Source organism: Ixodes scapularis, unplaced genomic scaffold (assembly GCF_016920785.2).
Source record: "Ixodes scapularis isolate PalLabHiFi unplaced genomic scaffold, ASM1692078v2 ptg000044l_1__unscaffolded, whole genome shotgun sequence".
NCBI classification, from domain to species: Eukaryota; Metazoa; Arthropoda; class Arachnida; order Ixodida; family Ixodidae; genus Ixodes; species Ixodes scapularis.
The window spans coordinates 920137-930780 of record NW_024609897.1 but is presented as its reverse complement, the minus strand read 5'-3'; positions in this window follow the sequence as shown (position 1 = coordinate 930780).

The following is a 10644-nucleotide window of genomic DNA, read 5'->3' as shown; positions in this document are numbered from 1 at the left end:
GGTAACACTTCGCCACAAGAGTCACAAATGTCCGTAACGACAGTTCCGATGAACGTAATAAAAAAAAACTGTACTGTCATGGCGCGCGTCGTTTTTGTGCGTTTGCTCCCATCGGCTAAACCAATGACGAACGGTGTATGCGTCGTGATCCTTTCTGATTTACGGTGTCAACAAACTTTGATTAGTCTATTAACGTTCTTAATATAAATTGATTTGACACAGTGAGTCAAATGACGTCAAGGGGACCCGTGAACTGACATTACTTGACATCACGTCTTGACACCATGACGTCACGTGACCGCATGGCGCATGGTTAATCCTAGTGCCAATACAAAAGCGTTACGAAAACCCACAATTTCTCATGCATAGCAATTCTGTATATGACGATTTGAATAGTACCGAGAAATACAGATTACAATTATGCATTCCCATATATATATTTTGTCATCCTAATAACGAAAGAGCAAAAAAAAAAATACAGTGAACATTTTTGAACCGGTGACCGTTATATTTATCCGTTTAAATTCCGATTCAGTTTTAAGATGGCTGCGAAGATTTCGGTTCGGCTCAGTTTTGGTTCGGCTAACGAACGGTTTAATTCCACATGGTTGAAAAGAACCCGAGACTGCGGGGTTTTTAGAGACAGAGACTTTTTAGTGTTGTGTCGTTTACCAGCAGTCTCGGGGTTTTTTCAACCATGTGCAATGTACACCAGCTCGTTTTCGCTCTTACTTTTTGTTCATTGGTTTATTTCCGGTTTTCGGTTCGGTTCGGGTTTAACACCTTGCTCATAGAGTATATTTTTAGGATTCTTCAGTTGCCACCATGGCCGGAATCACTTACATTAAAAAATTGTCGATGTACCTGAAGATTTTAAAGCCCGCGTTTCCACGTGCTCCTTGCTTATACCCCCGTCACGCTCCGCCAATGTACTGTACACAAGTGCGGGCCAACCCGAGACTCTATACACTTATTTTGTTTCTGTAGATGTAAATTGTTATTTAAAGAAATCCACCGTTGCCTCAAGCTACACGGTTTGCGATTGGCAGAAATATTCTGCACTTGTTCAACCCAAATTTAGAATAAACTTGAAAACGGGACAAAAACTGACGCGTTTTCGTGTTAATGTTTTTCCGGTTGTTTAAGTATATTTATCAACATGCTCGTATTTAAAGTTTTTCTAAACTTGGATTTTCCCGATTCCTTACTACACTTTTTAACAGCGGGGAAACATTTGTTCCCGTGGAACGGAGAAGAAAATATTTTCTACGTCGATTGAAAAGTCAGAACTATACCTGTTTCCCCCTTCCCTTGTGTTATATGACTTCTTGAGACTTCCGAACCATAAAGGGATCCATGAGCACAAGACGCAGCAAGTGTAGGCTCAGGAGACCACCCCACCTTCTGCCATGAGTATCTCTCCGTCACAATGGTACTGAGCGGGCACTCCACCTTGCGAGCCTTGGCTTCTGACCAAATTGGATTGTTCCAGCTTTTCAGAGATCCAATCTGCCGCGTTCGTGATTTTTTGAAGAGAGGTGCCTGAATGTTTCCCTGACGTCTTCCGTTGACTTCTCATCGTAGAGTCTGCTAGGTTGGCGAAGAAAGAACCAAACGCGACTGTAAGCGAGAGCGCCACATAGAAGAGCACGCTTTTTTCTCTTCGTTTTCTGCCAGCTGGCAGCAAAGTCTAGTCGGCAGGTGGCGGGATGCTTCATACCACATATTTCCCTTTTAAGGACTGTACCGTCGAGGTGGTTGTAAGCAGCGGCCACTCTTACTGTGGGAATGAGAGGCATCCTGGCATCCTTGTGATGACGAATCAGTCGACGGGATTTTATCGGCTTATGGAACAAGATGAGTCTTGTTCTTCCGAACGGTGCATTCATCGGTATCCACAATGTAGGGCTTTGGCTGATTCGCTAGCTGCTCTACAGTGCCTCTTCTTTTGAGGTCTACAACGCAGATATCTGCAACACCCACGATGTCCGCCAAGTCACGAGCTCCGGGGTGGCGACTGTAAGCCTTGTGTTTTTGTTCGCGTCTTTGTTTCTTGAAGCTTTTTAACCGGTTTAGATCGGGGGACACTGGAAGCAGCATCTTGCTTGCTGTAGGTACATTTGACCGGAGGCGTGCCCCCATGACGAGTTCCGCAGGGCTGGAACCTTTTTAAAATGTGTCGTACGGTACGAAAGAAGTGTATCTAAGGGTGCCTCCCGTTTTTGACATCGACGTTTTGATAATTTTTACGCCAACTTCTGCTACTCCCATTGCTCTATGAATAACAACGGCTGGATGTGACATATGTAGATCCACACCCCCTAGCAAATGTAGCAAACACGGACGTCGCAACGCGAAAAAACTGACAGCCGTTGTCAGAAAAAAAAAAAGTTTTCTGGTATGCCTTATAGAGCAAAAATTAACTTGCCGTAGGTTGCAACTGCTCGCGTAGTCCGTTTTTGCAGTCGTGCAATTTCTGGATACCGAAAAAATAATCGGTCACAATTAACCACCAGTGGCCTTCGTGGTAAAAGAGATCCATTGCCACCCTGTACCATATAGTATGTTAGGAAACTTTGTTGGATGCAGAGGCATTTCCTTTTTGTCGACTTCCCAATGCGGGATTGACTTCTTTTTACCGTCTCTTCCACATTTTCATTTTTTTGTAGTCCCGGCCAACATACTGAGCCTGGTTTGGTTTGGATTAGGGTTTTATGGCGCAAGTGCTGCTGAGGCCAAAGAGCGCTAAAGTAAGGAAACTATTGCATTGAGGGTAAGCTGGAAGAAAGGACTCTAGTGGTCAGGGCTAAAAATAAAGGAATGAGACATAAAACCGGATTATGTCACAAACAACAATGGGCATCAGTGAGAAACTTTGAAATTCACAATTGATGTAGAAGACCAATAGCATCTAAAAACTTAAAAACCAGCTTGTAAGCCACGAAGGGTTCCTCACCCAACAACAACATTGGGTGTAAGGGAGTGTGATGTCTGTAGAACTGTGCAAAGTGAGATTGGCGTTCCCGTTCATAGAAACGGCGCTCAAGTAGAAAATGGAGACCACTAAAAGGTTTATCGCATGGTTTACACAAAGGGGCATCCTCCCCACAGAGCAGGTAGCCATGAATCAGATGCGTGTGGCCAATGCGCAAACGACACAGTATTACTTCATAAAACCGTTCTCGGTGTCGGGCGCTCGCCCATTCGCCCAGGTTTAACTTAATGAGATGCAGCTTGTTGTAGATCTCTTCATTCCACTCGGCTTGCCATTGGGCTCGTATGCGAGACCTTACAGAAGGGCGATAGTCCATGTAAAGAATCCCTTTTATGTCAACCTCCCTGCTGACGAATGTGCGAGAAGCACGGTCTGCCGCCTCATTGCCTGGGATACCAACATGGCTGGGAATCCAGCAAAAGACAATGGTGCAATGCTCTCTAGCTGCCACAGTAACTTTCTTCTGAACATTAACAACAAGGGAGTTTCTTCTAGGCAGCAGTGAAGAGATGGCTCGCAAGGCACTAAGAGAGTTCGTGAAAACTACTGCCAGCGCTATCCTGTGGCGAGCTATGTGTTCCGTAGCCAGCAGGAGGCAATACAGCACCGCTGTCAAAATGGAAAGCGGCAGTTTTATCCGCCTTACAACTTCAACTTCCACTCAAGAGCCAATGACGGAGCAGCCAGCAAAGGTCTCAGATTTTGTTTCATCTGTATAGAAATTTTTATGATCTTCATACAATTGAGCCACTTCATAAAATTCTTGCAGAAGCGCAGCCTTTGGAGTGTTTTTCTTGTTATACTGTGCAAGAGACAGGTTGGAGTGTATGTCAGGTTGCTCCCTAGGAGCTATGATGCCAGGAAATTCTACTAGCTGGGATGCCACATCTCATCCGACAGACTCGGCTAAGGTCTTCAGTCGCATACTGAACGGAGGGATAACGCTAGGTTTTGCAAGAAAGAGTCATTCCGAGCGTCTTTCTTGAACAACTTTTCTAGTAGGGTGCTGGGGGACGGATGCGAAGAAAGTACATCATGCCCAATGCGAATCTACATCTTTCGAGGCAGCGCTCGTTAGCCTCTGCATATAGACTGGGCACAGGGGATGTACAAAACGCATCTGCAGCCAACCGAAGCCCAAGATGATGAATGGGATGCAACACCTTGAGAACAGACTGTCTGGCAGACCTATAAACAAAGCAGCCATAGTCTAGTCGGGAGCGTACCAAAGAACGATAGATCCGCAGGAGGCACAATCGATCTGAGCCCCAAGACCGGTACGAGAGAATTTTAAGGATATTGAGAGATTTGTGAGCTCTCAATTTCAGGCTTTTTACATGAGCAATAAAATTCAGTTTACTATCAAACGTAAGACCCAAAAATTTGTGCTGAGGTTGTACACTATCATTACTACTGTAGATTCTTAGGGATGGTTCAAAAAGGATTCCACGTTTGCGGGTGAAGCAAACACATGCAGTCTTCTCAGGAGAGAACTTAAATCCCTTACTGTCAGCCCACTTAGTAAGCTTCTTGATGCCTAGCTGAACCCTGCGTTCATAGACTGAGAAGTTACAGGTTAGAGAATACTGAACCGACGGAAGGATTACTGAAGCAATGGCGTTAATTTTAACTATAAACAAGGTGACAACTTGGGGTGGGCAATTTGGCTGCTGCTATGATGTGCTTGGTTAAAAGATGATTGAGGTCGTCAATTGTGAGACCATCCAGACGAGAATGTGCTAAAAGCGATGCCTGCTTAAAAAGGCCCCAATCAGCCTTTTTAAGCATCCAACGAGAAGGGCGTGTATGAATTAAAAGAGGGGCTACGCTACTGGTTAAAAGAGTAGGAAAATGATCGCTTCCACGTGGATTGGGATCCACACTCAAGGAAAAACCTGGAAGTAAATTAGCAGAACCAATAGAAAGGTCGATGGAAGTTGATGTCAAAGATGATGGGCTAAAATAGGTTGGCTTGCCTGTATTAAAAAGACAAAGACTTCGTGTGGTTAAAGCTTGCTCAACTATTTTTCCTCTGACATCGTGACGTGTGCTCCCCCGTAAATGGTTGTGACAATTAAAATCGCCCATCAAAAGGAAAGGCTCAGGAAGCTGGTGTAACAGCGAGTTAAACTCCGAACATTTCGAAGTAAAAGAAGGTGGCAGACATAAAAAAAAAACATACTGTAAGAGCTTTATGGTGCATGAGCCGAACAGCCACCGCTTCAAGTGGTGTGGACACTGGAACCTCTGTGTAGGGAACTTCTCTCGGGAGAACCACCGCAACTCCCAAGAGGAACTCACGGAGTTCGGACGATCTCGCCGGAAAACCTGGTAACGTCTGAGGAAAATAGTACGGCTGGGACTCAAATGAGTCTCTAGCAGGCACAGCGCTCGTGGCTTGTACTCTTCCAGAAGACGCTCTACATCATCCAGGTTTTTTATAAGGCCACGACAGTTCCACTGTATAAGTGCTAAAGCCATTTTGGGGACAAAAATCGGAGCACATGAAAAAGTGAGTTAGTTGCTTCACTTTGGAGGTGTTATGGGTTTTTCAGATATTTGTTTCTTTGTAGTCTGGCACTCCATCTCGTCCTGGTCAGAACCCGGAGTCGATAACGGGGCAGACAATGCAGTGCCAGTGTTCTCCTGAGCCCTGCAGGCATTCTTGCCTGCTGGACCGCGACGGTCTGTGCCGCGGGACCCCAATCCGCGGCCACGAACGGAAATAGGCGGAAAGGTGGTTGATGCACTCGAGAGTGGTTCTACCTCGTCCATCTGTTCCACCTCTTTTCCCGGCAGGGAAGCTGCATGCAACCCACGCAGCTCCTTGGTTGTTGCCTGCCTCTCCAGGGACTGAGGCCAAGGGCGTCGCTTCTTCTCCTCCCCAGGAGAGAGGCCAGTGTTGAAAGGTGCAGCCGGTGCTGGCCTGTCCTGAGCAGAGGAAGCAGCTAAGGCGCCCTCCCTGCGAGAAGGGAAGTCTGCTGACCATGTTCCATAGTCTTGAAGTAGAGGCCGGGCACGGCTATTCCTGGCTCGTCCTTGCCTAGGGGAGCAGCATGCCGCTGTTGTTGGTGGGATGGGGCCCTTAGGTCAGCCGCCAAGATCTCAGGAGTGACCTGAGTGGCCCTAGTCTCCGAGCGTAGTGCAGAACCCCTGCGCACCACCTCGGCGTAACCTCCCTTTAAGAGAAACGACAGCTTCTTCTTAACTTCCAAGTAGAAGATATTATTTTTTGCCTTTAAGGAAATAATTTATTTTTCTTGACGCCAAAGGGGACAGGTGCGGGAGTAAGCTGGGTGGGGCCCACTGCAGTCACTACAGCGGGCCGCCGCCTCGCAGATGTCAGCAACATGTTCCTGTCTTCCACATTTCGCAAAGTTTCTTTTCCTCGGCAACTGCGTGACCCATGCCCAAAGCGCTGGCAGCGGAAGCACCGTTGCGGGTTGGGAACACAGGGACGGATGCGACACTGGAGATAACCCGCCTTCACAGTTTCAGGGAGGGTGTGTCTCGCAAAGGTCAAGATCACATGCTTTGATGGAGTTTCCTTGCCATCCTTCCGGAACATAATACGTTTGACAGCGACAACACCAGCATATTTCAGTCCTTCCAGAATTTATTCCTCGCTAGCATCGAGGAAGTCTTCTTCAGAGAGGATTCCACGGATCGTGTTGAGCGTCCGGTGAGGACTCGCAGACACTTCGACGTCCACCATGATGGTCATCTTGGAGAGTGCCTCACTTTAAGCTTTTGTATTTACTTCAACGAGAAGGTCTCCGGAGTGGAGCTTGTTTGATTTGTATAAGAACCCTATGAGGTTTTCTAGTACCTTGGCTACCACAAAGGGGGACAATTTCGACACTGGTTTGTCTTCGAGGTTCGAGTGAATGGCAAAAAACTTTGCAAATGTTCCCATTTCAGGGGCTTTTTCAGTGACTTGGGGCTCAGGGCGAGACCTCTAAGAAGCCTTCCTTGAACCGGGTTTAGAGAGGAGGGGCTCCATATGAAGGGCGAGAACTTCGGCATCTGTAGCACACCACCCACCACGGAGTCCAACGAGGGGATGGGTAACATCTCATAACAGGGCTGGCTTCTCTGAGTATGTTACTCTATCATTGCTACTAGGATGCTATAACCAAGTGTGGGTAAAGAGAGAGTTTTGTTGCCACTTAAGGTTAGCCCTTGCCGCCAAAACAGTTGGAAAAGGAAAAAAAAATGAAAAGAGTGAAAAGGAGAAGACAAGGCTGAAAGGAGGGAGGGGATGCTAGAAGTAGCGACTGACTGAATCATCCTGGTCTGGCCAAGCCAGGACACCCGTCTACGGGAAGCGAGCGCCGAAGTGGTGTATTGCTTCATCCGGGGGGCCCCGAAGGGTCCAAATCTACCCCGGGCTCGGCTCAACCACCAGGATGCCCTTTTCTCCGGATACGGGAAAGCCACGCACAGCCAGACGTGGGCGGGCGAACCAGCATGGCTCGGGGTCCGTGGAGACGCCACTCTCCAAACACCTGCTTTCACAGGTGCCACCTGCGGGGACAATATTGAGCCTGTTTCTCTGGTGATTTTTTTGAAATGGCGAAGTTGTCATCATGTAGAAGTTGCAGGATTCCGGGACGGCACTTGACTGGCACTACTACCCTTGCAGCGTTGAGAAGCAGGTCTTCCTCAACAATGAATTCACGTTGGAACTGGTAGTTATGCTTCACTTCTTTGTCGAGGTCTCCTCAGCTGGGCCAGGCTGGTTAGTAGAAAATGACAAGATGAAAACGTGTTCTTTTACATGGCACCCCGGATGAAAGTCGTGTCTGGTTCTTTCTCCGCCTACCTAGCATGGTGTCAGAGGTGAGATATGCTTCATTACCCAGAGTCCTTGAAGGAGGGACATGAAATCTCTCACGGGTGACAAGGTACTCTCTGGTACTCTCTGAAGGACTATGCAATGGGAACTCGACGGAAGCCGCCAGGAAGGACTTCATGCCAGTGAACGTCTCACTTCAAAGAATAAAAAAAGCGGCAGTGAAAATTTCTGAAAGACTGGAACTATCCAATTTGGTCAGAAGAGTGAATGGTGTAAAAAAAGTTGAATTTAGATGTGTTTTCTACCGCTAAGACTCACAAGGTGGAGTGCCCGCTCGGGACCATAGTGACGAGGAGACACTCATGGCAGAAGGAAGTGGGTGGTTTTCTGGCTATATTTGTCGGGGTTTGTGCTCAAGGATGTCTTCATGGTCCTGAATTCTCAAGAAGTCATAAAACATATGAGGTAAATCGGAAACGTTTAGAGTTCTGCCTTTTCCTGCGATGTAGATGTTTTCTGCTCCAATCCACACGAAAAGTTGCTTCCCGCTGCTAAAAAGTGCGTTCAGAAATCGGGAGAAGCTGCGTTTATAATATGGGTGGACCAAGTGCGGCCAGCATCTTTCTGCGAACTGCTTGCCATGTTCCTTGAATCAACGGTGGTTTCATTTAATAACATTTATTATGTACAGAAACTTGGGATCTGGGTACGCATTGTGTTCTGATTTGCCCCATCCTCGTGTGACATATTTCGGCAAAGTGTGACAAAGGTATAAACAAGGTGCTAGTGGAAACGAGGGGCTTTAAAATCTTGAAGCATGTAACGATTTTATTGTGTTTGTGGTTCTGCTCATGGGGGTGCAAATTAAAGCTACCTAAACTAACTACCTAAATTAAAACTACCTAAAACTACCTGAGGAGTTTTACTAATACTACTAATGCCTGAGGAAATGAAAAACAGGAGCCTGCAGCGTCCGGATATAAACTTGAAGTTTAAAGAAAATCATTCTTGCTGGCAATATCAACGAATATCTAAAAAAAGTTGTGCTTCTGTTTGATTCCGCGTATTCAAAACTGTTGAAGAGAGAAGTGGCAACATTTTTGATGCCGTCTGACTAGAAACATCGTGTCAACACGTTGCTGGATTAAGCTTCCCCGACCAAGTCAGCAGCTGGCAAAAGGCAGTTTATTAAGAAGGCAAACGTCTCTTTTTTGCATGCTTCAGCTGAACTTTGGCTGGATTGAATTGCGAAATTGTGTCAGTCAATGATCTGAACACCACAGCTTGATGTGTTTATACAGTAGGGCTACGAAACGAAACAAGAACTTTTCCTTTCTGTGATGTCAGGTCTGAATAAAAACAATTCCGTCTCATGGAACAGGATATTGTGAGTGTTGTGACAAAACTCCACGCACCAAGTAGAGCTTACCATTTTTAAGGTATACACTACCACCACTTTTAATGAATTCGGAAAAGAGAATCCTTGAGGTTACCAGGATACCGAAGTATAAGTTTCGTAACTTGATATTTGAAACTTTGCGGTTTGTACAGGATTCTAATGTTGACTAAAAACGCATGAGCGACACATTCTGTAAAAATACACTCTTAGAAAAAAGGGTCAGTATAGTCCTGCCTTAAGGGAGGAACGCTCTTGACACATATGTTCCTTCAGAAAGGGAGAGACTTTCTTCCCTGAGAGAAGGATAGCAATGTTCCGTCGTCGCCTGCATCTCATTATGACGGCCACGAATCGAGCTAATCGAGCTCAATAAGGCTTAACGAGAACACTAACTGTGTTGTACGGGGCGAGAGGAGCAGGAAATAAAAACGTAACACAAGCTTTCCGCCAAATGTATTTATTTCCGAAGCCGGCTTTCCCCCGCAGGTAAAGAAACTTACTTTTCGAAAGCATGCAGTCACTCCGTCTTCTCATCGTCAGCACTGCGATGTTAAACGGAGACACCGGCACCCAGTTACTTCGCGCACTTTATGTCTTACCTTTGCTATTTCTCAAGCCACGATTCCTTCGTCAACCGCACATCACGGAGGAGTGGTAGATCATTCGCCCGCAAAATCAAAAGCCGCTCTCAAAAACAGCAAATTCGAAGCAACCCCTTGGCTTATTTCAGCACGCTAAAGGAAATTGTGGCGTAGCCGCGTAGCGTAAAAGGAGGTTAAATCGCTTAAGCCAGTAGATGGCAGAATCAAGCAGAGCCATCGCAAGTAGCTAAGCTAGGTGGCGCTAGGTAACGCCGAATTCATGTTCCAGAAAAAAAATATTTCATTTTCTCACGCTACCGTTGCGCTTCGGGAACCTCTATTATACACACCTGCAGGCCCATTACTCATACTCCAAGCATCAGCTGAACGTACATTGGGCCCATACAAATACATGGCAAATACAAACATGAATACAACGGTACACTATCCCGTTCACTACACCGGAGATCTGCGTTTCCGTCTTTTATACTGGTCGTTTTGAACGCACGGAATTTCTCGTTGACTGCCTAAGTAATAAAAAATATTCGCAGGTTGTTGCTTTTTTTTTTTCAGCAATGTCATACCTCTGAGAATATTTAAATGGCTTAGGCCTTAGGGGATGAATCTCTTAACAAACAAAAAACGCTCGGTCATGCCGTAATTATTTGAAAGCCAATAAATGCAGCCGCTCCAATGCGGTTCCAAGCCATGATTTTGCTTCCCCGCATGGTACTTCGTAGCTAGTATTTCTATTGTTGTGTCTTTTTTTTATTTGTGCTGCTCGCGCACGGCTGCAATTGCCGTCTTGAATTAATCTCTGCAGAGCGGATATTCACTCAGCTGGAAGTGATGCTTCACGGGCAGAGAAATC